The following is a 22,077-nucleotide window of genomic DNA, read 5'->3' as shown; positions in this document are numbered from 1 at the left end:
CACTGGGAGTTAACCTAGCAGAACCACAGCAAGACAGGCAGGCTGCCCCGGCTGGCGGCCTCTCCCTCGAAGGAATCTTCTCTGTGTGAGAAGGGACACGTGGCCAGCTCCCAGAATTTCCCCCATCGTGCCTCCCAGGGGCTTGGCTCCACACCCACTAGGGAAAACTCTGCCTTCAGGGCAAAATTCCAAAGGGTCCTGCCTTGTGACCGGGATTCGTGCAGAAGCGTTGTGTCCGGGTACCGATTTCCCATCTCAGAGTACCCCAGGGGGCGCTCACCGCCAGCAGAGGTTGGCCTTAGCATGCCCATTTTACAGATGAAGAGGCTGAGGTCCAGAGAGCCTGACTGAGGACACAGGGAGGGGAGGGGGATAGAAAAAGACTCCAGAATGCGGACGCCATGCCCGGGAGTGTCTGCTAAATAGCTGAGGTCCTAACCCAGGATAAACCCGTGTGCCGGCAGAGCCTGGCTGTGTGCGGAAGGGCAGAGAGAAACAGCAGCCCGCAGGTCTTTCTGGGTGCAGCCAGCCTTGGCTTCTGCCCCGGCCCACTCTCCAGAAGTCTCAGGAGGCACGTGACCTGCTACGACCATCCGGGAGAGTCCTGTTGGGAACACGGGTCCTGAAGATGCACAGTGAGGTTGTAATCTGGGTCTAAGCCCTTCAGCCCCAGCCACACGGCCGTCTTTGTTACCTGCAAAATCAAATCACTGCAGAGAAGCCAGGACCACGGAGGCCTGCCCGCGCAGGCAGGGCCTGGCCAGGCTTGATCCCACCCCCCTCCCCCGCGGAGAAACTCATGCAATTGTAGAGCCTGATGGGATAACGGGCATTGGTTGAGGTTTTGGGGTGGGAGGAGGGCGTCCGTCCTACCTGCCTGAGAATGGACCCCCGTGGCCACCACTGCCGCTCAGGCCCCTGCTGTACCTGAGGGATGTCTGACCCCCGCCGTACCAGTCACCTTCTCCTTGCAGGGAGTGAGGGTGGGGAGGTCCCAGGAGCCAGCCTCCTCCCATCAATGTGCTGGGGACAGTTACTCGGGGCCCTTGGATGTTTACCTTATGTCCTGAAAAGGCCAGGAGAGCTGGTCTGCCCAGGGCGACAGGGAGGCCGAGGGAGAAGGGATGTGACTTGGGGCCTGGAGCGTTCTCATTTCCAGACTGCACGTTCCAGAAGGCAGGGCCGTCCTTCCTTACAAGAGTTCCCTGGGCTGCTTAGGACCGCAGGAGAGGCTTCGGTTACTTGCAGCCAAAAGAGTTTTGACCATGGAGGCAGCAGCCGTGCAGCCTTCGTGAGCAGCGTGGCGGGGGCACGGGCTGGGTGGAGACCCCAGGACGCTGGACGGAGGGACCGCTGCCCTTCAGACTCCCTGAGGCCCAGCAGGGACCGTGGCGGGGTCCTGCTGATCCTGAGGCCCAGTGCCCTCCACCAGGAGGCAATGGTGTCTGTGCACGTCCTGAAGGGCCTTGGAGGACACACCCTTCGAAGGCGGGACAGGGTTCCTGCAGGCAAAGGGAAGGACAAAGGCCAGGAAGATGGTCTGGAATACTTGGCTCGTGGAGAGGCGGTGTCAGTGACCTCCCCCTCACCTTGACGTGTCCACACGTCTCCAAGTCCCCGTGGGCATGACCTCACTCCCACGTAAGCGGGGAAACTGGGAGTTGGGGGGCGCACGAGATGGCCATAACCATCACCACAAACTGGCCTGCCTAGCACAGCGGGAACCCACCCCCCCCCCACCCCCTACCACGGTTCTGGTCAGAAGCGGACATCACGGCATCAGCCGGGCTGTGCTCCCCCCACAGGCTCCAGGGGACAATCTGTCCCTTGGCTTTTCTGGGGCTTCCAGTGCCCCTCGGCTTATGGCCGCATCGTCATGCCCGTCTCTGCCTCTGTTTAGCCACTGGCTTCCCCTTTTCCACCTCATGTGAAGACACTTATCATTAGATTTAGGAACCCCCCCCCCCAACCCCCAGATAATCCAGGGTGATTTCATCCTAAGACCATTAACTTAATTACATCTGCAAAGATCCTGTTTGAAACAAGGTCACAGTCACAGATTCCGAGGGTTAGGATGTAGACAAAGCATTTTGAGGACTGTCCGACCCTTGATGCTAAGGTTGGCCGACTTCCCACGGTGGCCACTAAGACTTTGAACGAAGGGTGGAGCCAGGCCAGTATGACTGCCCTGGTGTTTGCAGGGTCCTACACCAGAGGTAAAGGGGAACCTAAGGTGGGGACAGAGGAACAGAGGGTGTGGGGAGGAAGCCACCCAGCCCTGGGTAGTCCTTCCACACACTGGGAAAACCAGATATGATTATATTTATTATAGGTCTATGGCGCTCAGAGAAAAGCCAGTGTTAAGGCCCTGGGGTTCCCTCTACACGTCTCTGCCTTTTCCTCTGCAAATGATTCTGCATGAACCACGGCTCCCCCTTAGGAGACCCCCTGCAGATCCCAGCGCCTCATCGCTAGCAAGGGCGACAGGCACCAGAAGTTGGAACACTCGAGGGAGCCCCCAAAGGGGAAGGTGTTGAGTGGTCCAGGATGAGCCTTTTCTCCGGCGATGTGTCAGGCGGGGGGAGGACCAGGAGCAGAATGGAGCAAAACTGCGTCCACTGGGTGCTGGGACAGAAGTGGTGCCTCCTCGTTCAGGCCACAGGACAAGCCACCTCCAGGGGCGCTGATGGCTGAGTCTGGGCAGTACTCGGGCAGCAGGCTGTGAAAGGGAAGGGGGCTGCAAGGAACCCCGCCCCACCCCTACACTTCCACGCCCAGAACTGGCAGCTTCGGCAGGTCGTGCGTGCCGCGCTGGGGTCTGCCAGGCACCCAGCCTGTCCCCCTCTGCGGGACCAAACGGGAACTTCACGGAGGGCGTGTCCCCAGCTCCACCCCCGCCCCCCACTTCTGTGCGAGGAGTCCGCGAGGGCCCTCCCAGGCCCCCCACACCCACCGCCCTGTGGTCTTCTGTCGCTCTCTCACTGGCTTCCCCACCCACCCCCCATCGGCCCCCCTCGGTGTGAGAACCAGCAAAATGCATGCTTTCACCCAGACCCGAGTAAATCACTAAGTGACATAGAAAGTTAAGTTCAACACTCGGGAAAATTGAATTTATCTTGGAAATGCTTTATTCTTCCAAAAGTTCACTTTGGCAAAGTCTAATGTACAGAAAAGCATGAAATACTACGGCTACCGACGGAGCGGGTTCGTCGGCTGAGCATTAAGCCTCGGGGTCCGAATCCGGGCTCGCTCTCCGTCAACCACTCTCTTTAACTCCTATGTCCATCAACGTCCCTGCTAAATGGGGGCCTTACGCACATCTCATCTTGCCATAATGTCACAAGACCCAGAGAATTACAAATCAGGTTTAAGGCGGAAACCGTGACAGCCAAATCTAAGCGCACAACAAGTGCATTAAGTATCTGTCTCCATTTAGCCTCATTCCAACCTACCTCTCCGCTCAGACCCGCTCCGTGCGGCGCTCAGCTGGAGACAGCCTAAGATCCATTTTAGAGTGGACTGAAATATACATGACAGTTCACGCTGCACATGAACACATACAACTGTATAAAATATTTAAATAAAGACAGGAAAGAACAGAGGATTGCTGCAAAGCCTTTGGCAGACCCAGCCTTGGGGAATTTAGCAGCTTGAGATTCATTACAAATTTCATCTTTAATGTTATTTTTAGTTCAATATTTTGTAGCACTCAGAAGTAAATCTTGGTACGCTGTCTCTTCTCCCCCGGCTTCCTCTCTTCCGGTGTCTGATCCTTCGGTTTTACTGAAACCTAATACGTTTTCAATAAAATTGATTTGTGACGTCGTCATGCTGTTTGTTACCGTCTCCGGGGGGGGGGGGGGGAGAAGGATTGCGTGATTTGGCAAAGTGAGGCGGATTGCTCTTGATTGGGGAATAAATTGGCATGAACTTGGAAACCACCGCGCTGCAACACGGAAACTCCCCTCTCGTGCTCTGCCATTTTGAAGTTTCAGCCTCACGTTGCAGTCCTGAGTGCACAGGGTTCACCGACCTCCCCGGAGAGAGTCATCATCTCAGATACCGATGCAAAGGAGAGAAACAAACTCGGGCTTTCAATAATCGCTGCTCAGTTGCTCTCTCGATATGCCTTTCCACCTGGCAACCTCCAGCGAGTCTGTTGCTTTGAAATGCAATTCTAAAAGCAGGCACCTGTCCCCAAGGTGCGGGGCAGGAGAGGACAGGTTGACCAGAAGCTCTGTCCTGGGGTCGTTGCGCATACTTCCTGCCCGCTAGCTAGCGAGATGCAGAGAGAGCTAAATAAAGCTTTGTCCAGGAGGCAGCCCACAAGATGAGAGGGAAGGCGGCAAAGGCTGACTAGCTGCCCAGCCAGCCCCTAAAATATATGAACTTGAAGCCCCTGGAACAGGGAGAGAACCCAGAAAATTCCTGATGGTTTTGGCTGAACTGGAATGGGGGGTGCTCATTTGTCACATTAGGGCAGGGCTCAACTTCTGACCCCGGGAAGCAAAGGCGTGATGAGTAAGGGTCACACTGAAGCAGCTTGAAAGAAGAGGACGTTCAACCCAAATACCAGGTGACCTGTGACGTTTGCCAGGTGTAGATTTTGGGAGCAAGTTATCTTATCTGTGACTTGGGTTTTCCATATCAACAATTGGTCTGGCAACATCTGCCTCTGATTTTAACAGGGTATTTGAGAATGCAGGAACAAAAGAACTCTTTTAGCATGTCAGCCTGTTTGCACATGCAAAGGAAAAGGAGAGAACTGGGTGGTTTTCTGGGTGGTTTATAACTGAATAAAGCCCAGTGGTTTTTAAACTAAAGACACTCAGAAATTTTGATGCTGGAACAAAGTGTACCTAGAGAATTCAGGCCAAGGATTTATGGAAGGAGTGCTCTGGTATGGAATCTTCGGGGAGGGGAGGACAAGGAAGTGGGGGAGGGGAGGGGAGGAAGCCAGGCAATGAAACGCGTTCAGCTGGAGTCTACCCTCAGCCCCACGGGGACGGAGGTCTGGAGCGTCAATGACTCCAAGAGCTGCCCCACCTTGAGGCAAGGGGTGTGGGCTTTCAAATTCCTGTTTCAGTCCGCCATTGGTTGAGGCCACCTCAAGGAGGAAAGGGGTTATTCCCCAGGTATCTCCAGGCGACGTGACTCCCAAGCACCGAGGACAATTCTTAGGGCATGTGTATAGTCAAGGCAGCCAGAGATAGCTCATAGCACCTGCTACAGGCAGATCTGGCCGGGGCACCCTTGGCACCTGCCCCAGGTGGGCATGACTACCCACTGAGACCTCATTCTATCATTTTTCCTGCCGGCTGAGACCTACACCCCAGATCAGGGAAACAAGAAAACGCACCGCGTTCCAGTAAGCTCTTGAACATCTCAGAAGATAACTACCTCACCAGGGTTCAGGCGGAAAGACGACTTGGTGCCTGGCAGCCCAGGTCTACGAGAAGAAGGGTCAAGTTGAGACCAGCAGAGGGACCATTTTTGCCTTCATCCTGTGACGTGACACTATTCCACGTAAGTAGCTGCCATCGGGCCCAACGAGAAAATACATTTCACACCGTGTCTGGCACATAGTAACCACTCGCTCCATGTTGGCTGGTGAGGATCATATTCCCAGACGGTGAGGTCAAAGAAATTAGCTGGGATTTTCTTCTTAATGAAAACTCTGATAAGATAATCATTGTCAGGTGGGGAGGCTTTGACTCCCTTGCTAACTGGGATGATTAACATGTACTTGATTTCACCGGGGCAATATGACAGTATATAGATTTTCTTCCGTGCCAACCTCAATGGCGTCGCGGTGGCCATGACTTTTAGGAAAGATTCTGAGGCCGAACGAATCCAGGCTCAGGTTGAGGGGGTTCACTAATTAATTAATCCTGTCCACTGCACACACCAGAGGAGAGGTCCGAGCATGTGCAACCCAAGACAGCCCTGTCCTTTGGAGTCCTCGGAACTCATGGCTTTTATTAATCACAAAGCTCCAAGGAAGCGGATTGTAAGGGTTACTTAGCTTCTTAAGCAGCAAGTGTCAGACTCGGCACTTTCTGCTTTCGGGAGGTGAGATGGGGGAAAAGTCCCCAGAGTGTGCCAGACGTAGAGATATTTCCCAGGCAGTACCTGGATGCTGGAAATGAGGAGAAAGGAGGAGGGGGAGAATTTTGAGGAGAAAAAGCCCTCCACGACTTGTAGCCTCTACAATCACTAAGAGCGCTGGCATCCAAAATACAGCAAAAAGACCGACATCTCAGTGCAAAGATGGGCAAAGCATAGAACCTCTTAGACGAGAGCCAATGGCCGAAAACGCAAAGTTGCTCGATTTTCACCAGCTGCACGTGACGTGTAAAATAAAACAGCATCACCTGTGCCAAATTGGCAGAACTTTGGAACCCGGTGATGTAAAGCGCTAGGGGGGGGAAGGGCGAGGGGGAGGACAGGGGCAGCCTGAGTGGGGCTACACATCCCACAGACCCTTAAGGGAACAGATTGGTGAGCCCTAGTATGACAGAAAAGGTGCAGATCTTCTGTCCTTCTAGAACGTCTATCTCTGGATAAGTATCCACTAGAACAACACTGCTCAAGGAGTCCCATGGAAGGATGTTTATGGTGGAATGAACCAAACTGCCCATCGCCAGGAAAGGGGTAAGTAATAGTGAGGTAAGTCAGATGTCCAGTTCACCTCCGAGAAGCAAAGAAGCATCTGAGCCATGTTTACGTAGAGAACAACAGCAGGAGCGACCAGCCTTGGCTCCTAGGCCGTACACAGCATAGGAGGCTGACAGGGTAGAGGTCAGCTAGACACATGTCCCTGTACCCGCAGCAGCCTTGGGATCCCTTTCTTTTGGTGTTCGCTGACCACATTCCCTAGGGAGCCCTTCTTGGAGTTGATTCTCAGGAAGGGCCGCCGGTAGCTTTCCTGCCGGATGCTGCTTGAGCTCAAGTTCACAGAGACAGAGATGTGGGGTGAGCAGGGGGCAGAATTACAGTACCCCCATCACTCAACCCTTTGATGCCTTCTGGGCAGGTTCCTACTATCTCTGGTGCTTTAGAGCAGACGTGAACAGGGGAAGAAAGTTGTCCGGGAACCCCTGGTCTCCTTGTCCATGGTGCTGGATGGTGAGTCTCTCCATATCAATACCTCCTTGGCACCACAAGTCAGTGGCCAATAAATTGCTCAGAGGGATTTCTTCCCCATCCTCTGGGTCTTTCCAGACTCTGAGAACTTTCTAGGCAGAGAGCCTTCCCACAAATGCCTCCGGTGCTATTTCTGTTGTGTGGACTGCTCAGAACTTTCTTGTTCACTGCTACATTAAAAATGGCGGCCTGTCATCTCTGGGTGTCGTAGGCCCTCCGGGCTCCCCACTGCTGGCTAGTTCTCTCCCTGGTCTCTCCTCCAGGCTCAGCCCTGCAACCAGCTCCTGGGACTCTCATGCATGATCTGTTTTATCTTCACTGGGGAAACACCTCCATGTCCTTTCTCAAGGCCAAGATGAGAGGTCTTGGGACAGCTGGCACATTCTTGAGGCAGTCCTGTGAGATCTGCGGCTGGGGGTGCAGAGGTGGATGCTGGTAGTTTCTGTGTCCTTCCATGACCTTTCTTGTGCCCATCGCCCCTTCCCTTAATTCTCACCACCCTCCTCTGTGTTGTGCCAAGCCCTTGAACAGGCTTTCTCTCCACCAGCAGCGCCCCCTTCCGGCCGATCTCTGCACAGCAGTCAGGAGCGCTGCTTGCAGGGAGGCACTAATACAGAGTGCCCTTGACTGTCCTTGTGAATTATTAAATACTTACTGAACATAGGATACAGAGCGGGTCAAGACAAACGCTGGCATGCACACCTTTAACTGCTGTGCTGTTCATCCTGTGGGCGTCAGGGAGAGGTCAGATATGACACTGGTCTTTGGAGAAAGAACCCCCAGGCCAGAGTCATGCAGGGGAGGACACTCTGTAGTCCAGGCAGCTTGAGTGGCTCAGAATCAACACGGTAGTCTCGGTGAATTCAGTTCCCGGCTCAGCTACTTATCATCCCGAGGCGGTCGAGTGGATGTCCCAAGTAGCTGAGCCTAGATTGAACCCAGGTTTCTATTTCCTCCTGTGCGTTATAATCATGTCTGTCTTACCGTCTCATGGGACCTCTGAGGGTGCAGCAGAGTCATGCACAAGGAAGGGTTTTGTGACTACAGAGGCCACCCCTGTGCAGATGTGTTCCTCTGTAGCCCCTTCTCCAGGCTCATTGGTCAAGTCATCTGATCGGCAGAGATTTACTGAGAACCCATCACGTGCCGCAGATTCTTCTAGACTTGAGGGATGCAAAGAAGGACATGATCTAGTCTTCCAGCAGCTTCTAGCCTAGCAGGAGAGGATAGAAATAGAAATCCAAGAGCACAGAGTGGTCGGTGTTCTCCGGAGCAGAGAGGAAAGGCGCTCTAGGCATATAACTGGTCATTTAGCTTGTGGGGGGTGCGGGCAGGGGGGGAGGCTCCTTGGCTGACCCCATGCCAGTCCAAGTGAGCAACAGGTACAAAAGTGTGAAGGAGTATGGTGCCCTCTATGGGAGAGGAGTTCAAGGAAGAGTCGTGCGGTGTAGCCGACGTGATAGGTGCCCCACCTGTATCATACCTGCGCCCTGATGGACACTCACAAGTGGCTGGTTCCTAGTGCAAGCTCCTCGGGCCACAGAAGCCTGCCTGCCAGTGAGGCAGCCCAGAACGCCAGGAAGGTAACGCCCCTGGGGGCATCCCTTGCCTGATAATAGCTCCCGCCACCCTGGGGGGTGGGGAGACCAATCTGTGGTCTCTTCTGCACAGTGTCCCAGTGAGTCTCAGCAGACCTGCGTCTGGTTGCCCACAGCAGTAACCTACTCCCGATGCCTCCTGCATTACCTGCCTTTCCTTTCCTCTCTCCCTTTCTCGCTCTCCCATTGATGTCTTCTGGGGTTACCAGCCAAATAAATGTGAACACTAGTATCCTTGTCTAAGGGCTGGCTTCCAGAAGAACCCAACTCAGGTTGGGACAAGCCAGACTGGGAAAAAGCTACCTGTTCCCCAGCTCACCCCTTACATGCGTTTCAATGGGCTGTCCCATTCAGGAGAAACTTCTGCATTTCCATGGGTTAACGTGTTTAGTCTGTTTCCGCTCTACCTGCTGACGGGTCAATGGCACAAACGCCAACCGCCCTCCGGCCTGGTAGACCCTGCCCCTCCCTCCCCTTCTTCCAGTCTCCCCATCAGACCCACACCCCTTGTTTACCAAATGTTCAATTTTGGTTATGTTACTATAAAAATCAAGCAGCTGGCAATTCCAGCTTGATTAGCAGGTCTCCAGTTTTGATTAGTAAATTACTGCGGTAATCAAGGTTAATTCTCATTGCAGTGCTCAGCAATGGATTTCATATTTTGCAGGGAAATGGTTTTCCTGCCTGGGATGGAGAACATTTCATTAAAGGAACCCAGAGATGCGAAAGGAGGGAAGGGAACCCTGGCAGGACTGAGAATGTTTCCTGTAAGACTTCTGTCTCTCCAATCTGCCTTCAGATGGGCCCTTTCCTGGGAAAAAGGAGCCTGCACAAGACCTCTGGAGCAATACCGGTTTCCGACCTCAGGGCTTTCTGAGTCTTTGAGGAACCACGGAAACCTTTTTTGCTGGAATTGGAACCTAAGTGCTGGGGGCCAGGGGACAGGGCTCAAGATAAGAGGTGCCTTCGGGCAGATGATGTCTTTAAACACCAGTAGGGATGAAAGGAAGGCAGGCTTCTGTCCCAGCTGGTTGGGGGCAGCTTCTGCACTGTCTGCCCTGGGGGAGGCCTCTCTCTCCAGGGAATGAATGGCACCTGTAGACCAGGTCTGGAGTCTGAGAGACACTCAGATGGAGAGAAAACTCGTAAGATTTCATTTCTGACTTTAACCTGGGTCTGGGGTTTGGACTCTGGAGTCTGGGTAAGTTGAGATTAAGGTGTCCTGTCCCACAACCAAGAAATAGGACAGAAGGGGAGCGCCTGCGTGGCTCAGTCCTTTGAACATCCAACTCTTGATTTCAGTTCTGGTCATGATCCCAGGGTCATGGGATGGAGTCCTGCGTCGGGCTCCACACTGAGTGTGGAGTCTGCTCGGGATTCTCTCTCTCTCTCCCTCTGCCCCTCTCCCCTGCTTGTGTGCCTGTGCGCTCTCTCTCTCTCTCGCAAATAATAATAATATAAAAATCTTGGGCCACCTGGGTGGCTCAATCGGTTAAGCATCTGACTTTGGCTCAGGTTATGATCTCCCGGTTTGTGAGTTCAAGTTCTGCATCAGGCTCTGTGCTGACAACTCAGAGCCTGGGTCCTGCTTTGGATTCTGTGTTTCCCTCTCTCTCTCTGCCCCTCTTCTGCTTACAGTCTCTCTCTCTCTCTCTCTCCCCATATCTCTCTCTCTCTCTCTCTCAAAAATAAACATTAAAAAAAATTTTTTTAATGTTAAGAAAAAAAAACAGAAATAGGACAGAAGAGAGGAGGCTGGCCCAAGCCCACCCACCCAGGATCTCTCTGTGAGTTCACTCTCCATCTGCAACTCCCTATCCTGCAACCACTAAATGTCAGCAATGGACGCATTGCCTCCCATAGGTGACATTTGCTTTCAGCATCTCTTTGGGAGATGGACCCTGTCAATCGATTAGAATTCATGTAATTTGGTAGCAGGAGAGAGCACCACGTGCAGGTTGGCTGGATGGCTCAGAAGTGCCCTGGCCCCATGCTGTATCCTGGGGGTCTTGAGAAGGGGCTTCCTTCTTGGTGTCTCACATTTCCATATTGCCCTTCCCAATTTCCGGAGTCCTGGAAGCTTATGAGCGCCTTTACAAAGTGGGGGTAGGAGGAGATGGGGCTTTGACCCGAAAAAGCTGGGGCAAACAGTCCCGTGTGGGGTGTAATTGACGGGTCTAAATCCTCAGTGTCCGTATGGATCACACTTCTAGGAGCAGATGTCTGCTCTGGAGGAGGCCGAGACGTGCCCACACCTCATTTCAATATGTTCCATTAGGCAGAAGGTGAAAGGCTCCCCCTCACCCTACAAAATCTTCAGACCCCTCAGGGCTCTCAGGCAAGAGCTCTCAGATTTTCAACTCTGTGTCTTTTGCGGGCACATACACCCAACCATCCTTAATGTTTTCCTGGCACCAATGTCCCGATGTGTTTGTTTGGAGCAGTATGAATAAGGCCCCATGCAAGAAGAGGGGACCCTCGGGGGAAATAATCAGAGGCCAGAAACTGATCAAACTCCTCCAGGATTCCTTGCCTAAGAGCCATTGAGTTTTCACACTTTTTTGGGTGGTGGGCATGGGGCAACTGTCTGGGGGGCGGGGAATGCAACTTAGGAGGGAGACACAGGGTTCACCTCTCTCTCAGCCAGAGCGTCAGCTGGACTCAAACCTCACCCAGCCATGTTAACATCCAGCCCGTCACTTGCTCAAGGCACTCCCTTCTCCATGCCCTTTTACCTCGGTTTCTTCATCTGTGAAATAGTCATTAGTTCTCATAGTAATTGAGTCAGAGGGCTGGGTGAGGACATGTGAGATAATACATCTAAAAGGTGTTAACCTCTTTAAAAAGTAGTGTTGATAGAGGTTTTTTTTTAGTTTATTTATTTATTTTTTTTGGGGGGGGGGAAGGGGCAGAGGGAGAGGGAGAGAGAACCCCGAGCAAGCTCCGCACTGTCAGCACAGAGCCTGATGTGGGGTGTGAACCCACAAACTGTGAGATCATGACCTGAGCCGAAATCAAGAGTCGAATGCTTAACCGACTTGGTCACGCGGGAGCCCCCCAAAAGCAGTGTTTAAATGTTATCTATTCCTGTCATTTCACAAGTGACCATGCTCCAACAGGGCAGCTCCAAGGTGCCACCCAGTGTTTGCTTCCTGTTTGCCGATGAGCCGTGAGCCAAAGCAAGCAACGTGGCCAAGCCCAGAGTCAATATGGGAGAGCCTGGACACTGGGTAATATGACTCACTGCAGCCATTGATGGAACAAGTTAGCACACATGCCTTTCTTATCCCCCTGGTGATGTTGATGTTGACGACTGGCTTGGAAGAGAAATGCCTTTACCGTGACACGTGAGCACTTCGTTGCACTCCGGGATGAAACTCTGTCCCTAAGTTACCATGTTACCTATGACTCAGTTAAACTCCTTTGGCCACCTCAGTACCCAAATGGCTGTTACTTCCTGTGTGCCTCCGAGTTTTCTCTGTCCAAGCTCGTCAGCAGTTGTTACCATGTCTGCATCTCCACGTTTGTGGCTCTTTGTCTCTCACCTCCTGGGGCCATTGGATTCTTCCTCTTCTTCTCCCCATTCCTTTGGCTTGGCTAAAACACCCGCAGGATGGAAGGGGCAGAGGCAAAGGAACTGGGAAAGAGGATACTTCAGAGTCAATGGAGAATTCAAGGATCAGACCCTTCTCGATGGGCCGTTAGATATTAGGAAAAGTAGTTCTACTGAATTGGGTTTTCCCCAGACGAAATTGTACAAACTTTCTTAGCATCATGCAGATTTTCCTTTGTAGATGCCTGTCACCAGAGAAAAATGCCATTGTGTTGTGTCGTGCTGATGCCACGCTGAGACTGGTAACCCTATCAGCCTGCAGCGAGACTACGGAGTCAGAACCCAAGAACGATGACTTTTGGCATCATCTTCCGGCTAGTGACTGCAGGTGATGTCAGTTTGCCAAACAAAATTATAAGCAAAATGGATGTTGTGGGTCACAGTGCGGCAACGAATATATAGCTGCATTTCCTTCAATAAATCTGCCCTCTTCTGCCCGGACAAAGACATACAACCTATGGTGATTGACGTTTTCACCACTAAATTATACTATGTCTGTTTCTAGAAGAAATGTCTCCATTCCAAAATTAGCTAACCATCAACATAACATAAAATAACTTGAACACGGTGTCATTTCACAAAGATATTGATTCATGCAGACTTATTGGATTAATAACTGGTTTCCCATAAAAGGAGTAGTCACTATGTCTTTGGTAGACAGAAAAAATATACACTTTAGAACAATATATATTGGTACATTTAAGCCTGATTGCTGAGCTCAAATAAACAAAACAGTTTTCAGAGGCAACATTGCAAATGAAAACAGAGGTGACACAATGCAACTTACAAATGGATCCAGGGGTGATGGAAAGCTAATAAAAAAAGACAACTATTTATTTATTTGGGGCATTTGATTTTACTCTATTGGATTACACAAAGCTCTAATTTTTCACTGCAGTCAATCTGTATAAAAGTTCAACTGATTGAAGCACATATTTAATTCCCGAATGCCTTTTCTTTCAACCCCTACCTCTTCAGAGTTGGACAACCTTTTGGTGTCCTGAGTAGCAAAGAGGTTTGCTTATGTTGGAGCAACCAGACCAGAGGAGATATTTAAAGGCAATAGGTGATTTACTCACTTCCTAACGACAGCCAATCCACTCTTTCTCCTTGAGGACTGGTTTTGCCAATAGGTTGAGAAAATATGTTTCTTTCTGTTTTGGTTTCTTATTTTATTTATTTATATTTTTTAAGTGTGATTTCTTCAGCGAAGTTCCATGGTAATAAAGTAATTGAAATGAATCTTCCTGGTTACTCATCCAACAAATCATCCCATGGCATTAAGAATAAAATTCGAGGGGCGCCTGGGTGGCGCAGTCGGTTAAGCGTCTGACTTCAGCCAGGTCACGATCTCGCGGTCCGTGAGTTCGAGCCCCGCGTCGGGCTCTGGGCAGATGGCTCAGAGCCTGGAGCCTGTTTCCGATTCTGTGTCTCCCTCTCTCTCTGCCCCTCCCCCGTTCATGCTCTGTCTCTCTCTGTCCCAAAAATAAATAAACGTTGAAAAAAGAAAATTAAAAAAAAAAAAAAAGAATAAAATTCAAGCACCTTAACATCGGTTTGGCATGATTTGACTCAGCTGGCTTTTCTGAACTCATTTTCCACCCTTCCCCTCGCCATGTCCAGGGCTGGCCCTGTTTGTCCCTTGACTTTGTCATGTTCATGTGCACCATTGCCCATCTATTTGGACTTGTCTCTCAGTTCTCCACATTGCTGTCTCTTTCTTTATTTTTAAAAAACATGTTTTTAACATTTATTTATTTTTTTGAGAGACAGAGACAGAGCATGAGCGGGGAAGGGGCAGAGAGAGGGAGCCACGGATTCCAAAGCAGGCTCCAGACTCTGGGCTGTCAGCACAGAGCCCGCCGTGGGGCTTGAACTCACGAACCGTGGGATCATGACCTGAGCCGAGGTTGGATGCTGAACTGACCGAGCCACCCAGGCGTCCTTCCTTCTTTTTATTGGAATCCTTCTCTTGACCGTTCGGTTTTATAGAAACAGATATACACCGTTTCATTATCCAGTTTTATTTTATTATGGCTTCCTATTACTGTCATCTCCTGCCACAGGAACATAAACTCCCTGGGGACACGCAGGGGCTCTTTTGGTCTTGTTGATGGCTATATCCACACGGGGCCGGCATGGGGGCAGAACCTAGAAGGCATCCAATACCTGAATGGACACATCTCTGAGAGGAAGACTCAGAAATGACAAGTTTTCATCTCGATGTGACTCCAGCTTTCTGGCGTGTCTTGGTAGGATCCCCATCGTCTTTGTACCTTTGTTTTTCTTCCCTGAAAGAAAAGTGGTCTTCACTTGCTGCCCAGAAATGGTGCACAGATAAACTCAGTGCACCACAAAAAGGAACAAAATTAATTAATTAATTTATCTATCTATCTATCTATTTATTTATTTATTTTTAAAGTGCTTTCTGCGTATTCATGGCAGGGTTGAGAGGTAGGAAAGAGTTCATTAATACGGAAAGCCAACCAACTATGGCCGTGAGGCCACCTCTTATCTAGGGATGGCAGGGCGCCTTTGGGAAGGGCCACAGGAACTTTCAGGATCCCACCACAACTGGCTTTCCAATTTATCTTCTGGTGTGGAAGAAGATCACCGTTTCTGCAGTGGAACGCTAGATTAAGTAGTTGTATTAAAAAAGAATGTTTTAAAGCCCTAGAATCACACACCATGAGATGGCCACCCAAGGACAGACGTGTGGGAATGAGGCCCAGCAGGGACAGCAGATTCATGGTTCAATTTTTTGCTTATTTCTGGGCAAAAGCTGATTGAGTGAGCTGGCAGGTAGAGTGGGGGGCCGCTGTTGCAACCATGGCTTTTCCGTCTCTGGCTCCCACTTCCCCCAAGTAGGTATGCGTTTGCATTAATCCTACCGTGGTAACTCCCCAGTAGCCTCAGGCTGCTCCAGATTATTTGTAGCTTGATTTATCGCTTCTCTGGAGACCGGTGCAGACAGCCTATGAACTTCCAAATCCCTGGGAGGACTTGGTAGCTGTGTTCCCATCTGGAGGCCCGTGGAGGGGACTGTTCGCTCAGATCTGTCTCTCCAGGTGAGAGAGGTAGCCGTTTGGCAAGGTCTCGGGGCTTTAGGAACAGTCTCGAATTCCCTCTGCCTGCCAAAGCTGGGAAAGCCTTGCCCATCTGCCTCGTGAACTATGAAATATCTAAGGCAGCAGTCCAGCAGCATTTAAGGTCTTTTCTGATTGGCAGAACCTGCAAATAATATTGTAAGACCGGTACCAAAGAGCCCTGTAGCCACTGACTCTGGATCCTAGAAATGTGCACTCAAGAAGTGTTTATCTACAGTCCTTAATTCCTGTCCTTATCCTGCAGGTCCAAAGAGCCTCTGCACGTCTCTCCAGAGACAGGCCTGGAACTTGCACCTGTGACGGCCACATCGCTTTGCCCGTGGCTTTCCCCGGCTGTCTATCCTGGGACAATGAATCAAGGGTGTTTGGCAAATGAAGACTTTTTTTTAAGTTTATTTTTTTTATTTTGAGAGAGAGAGAGAGAGAGAGAGAGAAAGAGAGAGAGAGAGCAGAGGGGCAGAGAGAGAGAAGGAGAGAGGGAGAATCCCAAGCAAGCTCCACACCGTGAGCGCAGAGCCCGATGCGGGGCTCGAACTCACCAACCTCGAGATCATGACCTTAGCTGCTATCAAGGGTCGGATGCTTAACTGACTGAGCCACCCAGGTGCCCCCGAAGACTTTTTTTTTTTTTTAAGAGACTGGATACCTGCTGAATCTCCTTTGCAATTGGAGAAGTGCAAAACTATGTTAGTTCGGCACAGTTACACACACGTGAGAAAGAGGGAGAGAGAGGAAGGAAGTAGGTCCTGCAGGAGAAGAAGGCCCAGGAGGGTAACGTCGGCCAGCACACCTTGCCACCTCCTGAACTGCCTCAGGAACCACCTCTCCCATTCCGTGACCCTCACTTCCTTGTTTGTCCCCGACCCCCACCCCCCGCAATGATTTTGTAATTTCCAACCCATCCTTCCTGAAGATAAAAGACACCATGGGCGGGATCCATGAATAAAAGTCGTTATTTATCGATGCCAGTTTTGGGGAACATTTTTCCTTCTGATTCATGAACCACTTTTCTACATTCGAAAAGCAGTTCATAAATCGTTCAGCGCCGGCAGAAATTAATAATAATGAATCCATTTACATAAAATAGTCTCATCCTGCCAGGTGCTGATAATATTGGAAGCTAGACCCTCTTTGGGAAGCTGGATGGCATGGAGTGCGCGCGCGCGCGCGCGTGTGTGTGTGTGTGTGTGTGTTCCCACGCATCAGACCTCACGCCTCATGTCTGCGAGCTTAACCCAAAGTTTAATCATTTAGCGCCCAGTCTTGATCACCGGGAGACGCCATTCAAAAACATGGGACAAGATGAAAAGAAGAGAAACAACCCAGTGCCTTAAGAAGACAGTCACGAGCCGTGTCAGAGGTCATATCCAGCCAAATTAACCCTTAAAGCCGTTCTGAGAAACGCGCCGAGGCACAGAATCATTAATTCCCGGGAGAGACCATCACATTTGTTTGTATCCACACACTCACGCACAAGCGTAAACACACAACGAGCTCCTGGGGCACTGAAGCGAATGCAAAGTCAGCAGGTTGATTTATCGCAAACTGTGTTTTCCAACATACATGCCAACAAGCACAGGTTCTAACCGTTATGAGCAGGTCTTAGGTGGGAAAAGAGCACTGGGATCAAATAAGCTGGTGCGGCACCCAGCGAGGTCAAATCCAAGGGGCGCTTTCCTGCGGTAGGTTACCACTCTCGCCAAAGTGGACTCAAGGGTTAGGCAACGCTTGCCGTTTGGCTTTGTTTGAGTTTTCCCCTCAGAGACAGAGGGCTAAACCCTCCTACTCCCCAGCTCTTAGAACTGGGGTGTCTCTGGTCTGCACCTGGCTCCTTTCTTGGGTCGCACACTTACCCCTTTGTCCCCTCATGTCACTCCTACGCCGATAGGAAACGTGTGAATTTTGTTTCACGTGCATTTTTGCTTTGTTTGCCTGCATTTTTAACTTGCGCAAACGATGCCGCGTCATGTATCTCGTCGCGCGTCCTTCCTGTTTCGCCCAGGCATCCTGATTGTCACAGGCACTCACGCTGCCTTAGGAACACACATTCTGATGCTTTGGGTCCCACACACGCTGCTCCATCATGCCCGTCCGAGCTCCCGGGAGAGGGCACCCATGTGGCAGCCGGCTTATAACGCTGCAAGGGGCATCCTTGAGGATGAGAGCAAGGGTTCCTTTGGTGCCTGCGTCCAGAAGCAGAACCGTTGGGCCACGGCACCTACATGCAATCCATCCTACCAAGTGGCACAGATGCTCCTGGGGGCGGCCGCTCGGGTCCGCGCTCCCACCAGCAGTGATGAAAGCCCCGCATGCCTGCCAACACGTGGCACTATCCAGCTGTCTCTTTTGCCATTCTAGAAGGTGTGAAGTGCTATCTTGTTTTAATGGCATTTTCTAATTACTAATAAATGTGAGCATCTCTTCGTGTGCTTATTAATTAGCCTTTTGCATCTCTTCCGTAAATGGACTATTTATAGCCTTTGTGCATTTTTTTTTCTCCTTCTGGGATTGCTGTCTCCTTCTTGCCGATTTAGAGGAGTTTCTTGTCAGTTTTGGGCATCACAACTATCTCTGCCCGTTCCATCATTGCCTACTCGCTGTCCACGGCGTCCTCAGAAATTCTCATTTTTTTTCTTTCTATAGTTCCGTGGTAGGAAGGCTTCTAAGACGGCCCCCCGTGATCCTTGCCTCCTGGCATCCACACGGCTGTGAACCCTCCTCGCCTCGAGCGCGGGCCGAAGCTGGCGACTCACTTCGAACCAAGGGGGTGCGGCAAAGACGACGCGAGGCCCCTCCGTGATTAGATGGCCACACATTGTGGCTTTCCATCTGCCAGCAGGCGCTATGGGTGACAGAAGCTGGCGTGTTGGAGGTCACGTTAGCAAGGAGCTGAGAGTGGCCTGCCGGCCAGCAGGTGGTGAAGAACCTAGGCCCTCCGGCCTACAGTCTGTGGAGAGCCGGACATTCACAGGAGCTTGGAGGCCAATGGGCGGCCTGGTAGACTGGAGGTGCCCGTGGCTCGGGTCGTGACATTGGTTGCAGTCTGCGACAGACCCTGGAGTAGAAGCCCCGGCTAAGGGACACCCAGGTTTCCCACCCACAGAGATAACAGTGCACACAGCTTGAAGGCACTAGGTTCTGAGGTAATTTGTTACTAAGCAGTCGATAGCCCGCACCGGTTCTGGGTTGCAGTCTGACGTGCGAGTCTTTAATCTGTCTCAATTTCACCCTCGTTTGCGGTGTTAGGAACAGATCCCGCTTTATTTTTCAGGAGAATTGTTGGGAATTTCAGACCTGCCACTTACAGGCTATCTCACAAGGTGAGGTGACGTGGGGAAAATGGCTTCGCGCCGCGTCTCCCTCACAGAAAGCACTTAGTGAACGACAGCTCCAGATGGCAGTGGTTCGCGGGCTGTGAGGGGCCGTCCGAGGCGAGCTTCTCCAAACTTGTGTCCCAGCGGGCCTTATCCTGGCTCCACGTTTCATGCGGCTAAGTCTCAGAAGCTCACCTTGGACAACGCACCGTTGAGAGGGTGGGCCTTTGTTCTGGAAGCCTCCTCGGAGAGACAGGTCTCTTTGGGAGTGGACAGGACCGCTTTGAGGAGACAGTCCTGTGTCCTACAGTTGACTTTCCTATTGACTGGCTGTGCTCCCTTGAGGGGCTTCACTGCCCTTTCTGGCCTCAGTGTCCCCATATCTGTTGCATGAAGCAGGTGCACAGGGCAACTTCTTTCCACCTTAATGGCTAAATGGAATGGTGCCATCTCTGTTCTCTGAGAAGAATAGGAAGGTCTCAGTAAGGATTCTCACAGTTTGGAAGAAGAAGAAAATGTCAATTGGAACACACCTTGAGCAGGTGCAGGCCTGGGCAGATGGATCGCTGTTTCCCCAGGTCGCAAGAGTTGTCTCCACCAGACCTCTCCTACGGGGGACCTCGAGCTCTCTCGGATGAGATCAGATCTGTTAAAATTACTCGAATATTGCACAGTGGCCTCTGTCTCCTATCACGGACATGATGCATTCCGACAAAGATTCCTGCCTTTAATTTTCAAGTCTATGTGAGGGGGATAAATGAAATGTGTGTGAATCTGACTCACAGTAATGTTGTTCAGGGAAGTCTCACCCAGGCGGCCTTTGGAAATCAGTCCTCCCAGATAGGGAGTCCCACCTGATCGTCTGATCCACAGTGACAGACGAAGAGGCAGCCCCACACCCAAGTCTATCCGGATGGGTTTGGAACTTTGCAAAACACCGGGCAGGGTGATAAGTTCCAGACTGATCAGCCTATGGTAAATATGAACCATGTGTGGTGATCACGCGCTTTTGTGATAGAGCCTCAGGACACGTGTGTGCTGTAAGATTGTACGGATAAGGTGAGGTCACCACCACCCAAGGCTGCTGATTGAACAGGACCACAGGTGGTTCCGGGTAGAGAGAGAATGTGACAGACTGATGTGGCATCTGATTAGCTCCTGCCTCACTTACGCCATAGCTTCAGTTGTCATTGAGGAACCCGTAAAATCCCGTGAAGAAACCAACAGTTACCAATACTACCCAATACTATGACTACGGCAAACACTGTGCTCATTGAGCTTCACAATATGAATTTGACACGCCATCTTGTTGAACCGTCAAAACCACCATGTGATGTAAGTACCCTCGTTATCCACATCTTACGAGAGAGTCCACAAAGGTGCGCGTTCTAGGGTCAACCAGAGAGGTGGCAGTAACGAAAGATCAATTTGTCATAATTAAAGAAACGGTGGACACAATGGAGACACAAATGACAGACTGGGAAAAGATACTGGCAACTTCTTTGACCAACGAGTGGTTATATGTAGGTAAATACCAAGGATGTTAGCAGAGGCAGAAGAATGGAACAACTCCAAGAGAGACAAAGGAGGTGAACCATGCAATTTACAAAAGAAGAAATCCAAAATGTTCAAAGAAAACGTGTGAAGATGCTCAGACCCTTCAGAAATGAGAGAAACGCCAATTAAAACAATGAGACGGTGCCCCTTGAGGTCGATCGGATCGGCACGAGTGAGACAGCCGGTGATGTTAACCTCTGGCAGGATGTGGGGGAACAGGAACTCTCATGCGGAGCTAGTTGGAGTATAGACTGATGCAAGCATTCTGGAAAACAGCCTGGCAGAGGTGAGTCAAAATGACAGTCCACGTCCTGTCTGACTGGGCAGTTCCGTTGCTCAGTACACATCTCTGAGAAAGTCTCCCACAGGTCCCCAGAAGGACCTGAGCTAAGGTGCTCCTTGCAACCTTGTCTGTGGTGATGGTGAGCTGGAAGCAACCTGGGCGTCGTTCTCCGGGAGAGCGAAGGGCCGTGTCATCTGGTCGATTCCCACCTCGGGTACCATGCGGCATTAGAAGCTGCCGACTGCATCATCACTTGGCAACCCGCATGGGCATAAACACACCGGGCTCAGTGAAAACCGTAAGAAAGAGAGTAAGATAATTAATGCACTGCCATTTGCACACACACACACACACACACAAAAACCACCTGCATAAGAAACGTCCAATCACACTGTGAAAGAAATATAGAAAGGAATTGGAGTAGGCATGGCAGAGAATTAAAGGCAAGGGAAGTAGCTAGAGGGGGCGGGGACTCGAGGACGGCATTTGCCGTTACTTTCCAGGGTAGAGAAAGGATTTGAACTTGCTCAAAGGCTGACACGGAGAAGTAAGTGAAGGGCAGAGGTGAAGAAGTAGAGGACAGAGGGGTGAAGAATGCAGAAGGCCCCTGATGAGAAAGGAGGGAGTAAACTTCCAGGCCCAGGTGGAGGTGTTTGAGGTGGGCAGGTAGTGGGGACGAGTTACCTCTTGAGAATGGGGTTCAGGAAATCGAAGGGGCTCTTGGTTGATCGCCTCGTGAGAATAAAGAAATGGATGGCATGGTCAAGACTTTGAAGAGAGTAGAGGAGGTGGAAACGAGCCAGGAAAAGGATGGCAGGGGGGCAGGGGGTGGGGGTGGGCAGGGAGAGGGCCCAGTGAACCAGTTACCAGGATGGGAACAGAATGAGTAGACCGGGGCTGGCTCTGGGCTTGTCCTGTTGGGCAGGAGGGCTGGGGGACAGAGGGGTGAGGGAGTGAAGGAATGGGCCCTGGATTGGGAAGAAGGGAGGAAACATGGAAACTAACAGGAGGAGTAGGAGGGCTGAAGGATCTGTAGAACACATGAGGCCAGGAATACCAGCACTGGGTCCGCTGCACAAAAGCCAGAGGGAGAGGTGGTCGTGGTCACGGCACCCACTTTGGGCATTTGGGGGTTTTTTTTTGTTGTTGTTCTGTTTTTAATTTTTTTTAACTTTTAAATGTTTTTATTTTTGAGAGAGAGAGACAGAGCATGAGTGGTGGAAGGGCAGAGAGAGAGAGGGAGACACAGAATCGAAAGCAGGCTCCAGGCTCTGAGCTGCCAGCACAGAGCCCGACGCGGGGCTCGGACTCACGAACTGCGAGATCGTGACCGGAGCCGAAGTCAGACGCCTAACCGACTGGGCCACCCGGGTGCCCTGTGTGGGCATTTTGAAATGCCAATATGGGGCAGTTTCAAGGACAAGGCCAATGGTTGGCTAGGGAGAGGGTTGCTTTTGGT

At 51.2% G+C, this 22,077-nt stretch overlaps 1 long non-coding RNA gene across 1 annotated transcript; it reads left to right on the top strand.

The window, feature by feature from the left end:
* Positions 1 to 4,977: 4,977 nt before the first annotated feature.
* LOC122494156 lies at positions 4,978 to 10,082 on the top strand. The gene is made up of 3 exons (XR_006300114.1): positions 4,978 to 5,526; positions 6,549 to 6,654; positions 9,412 to 10,082. It is a non-coding gene; the product is annotated as an uncharacterized LOC122494156 (long non-coding RNA).
* Positions 10,083 to 22,077: the final 11,995 nt, after the last annotated feature.

The sequence above is a fragment of the Prionailurus bengalensis genome, chromosome E2 (genome assembly GCF_016509475.1).
Source record: "Prionailurus bengalensis isolate Pbe53 chromosome E2, Fcat_Pben_1.1_paternal_pri, whole genome shotgun sequence".
Classification (NCBI taxonomy): Eukaryota; Metazoa; Chordata; class Mammalia; order Carnivora; family Felidae; genus Prionailurus; species Prionailurus bengalensis.
The sequence above is the reverse complement of the archived record's forward strand: the minus strand, read 5'-3'. Positions and strand labels throughout refer to the sequence as shown.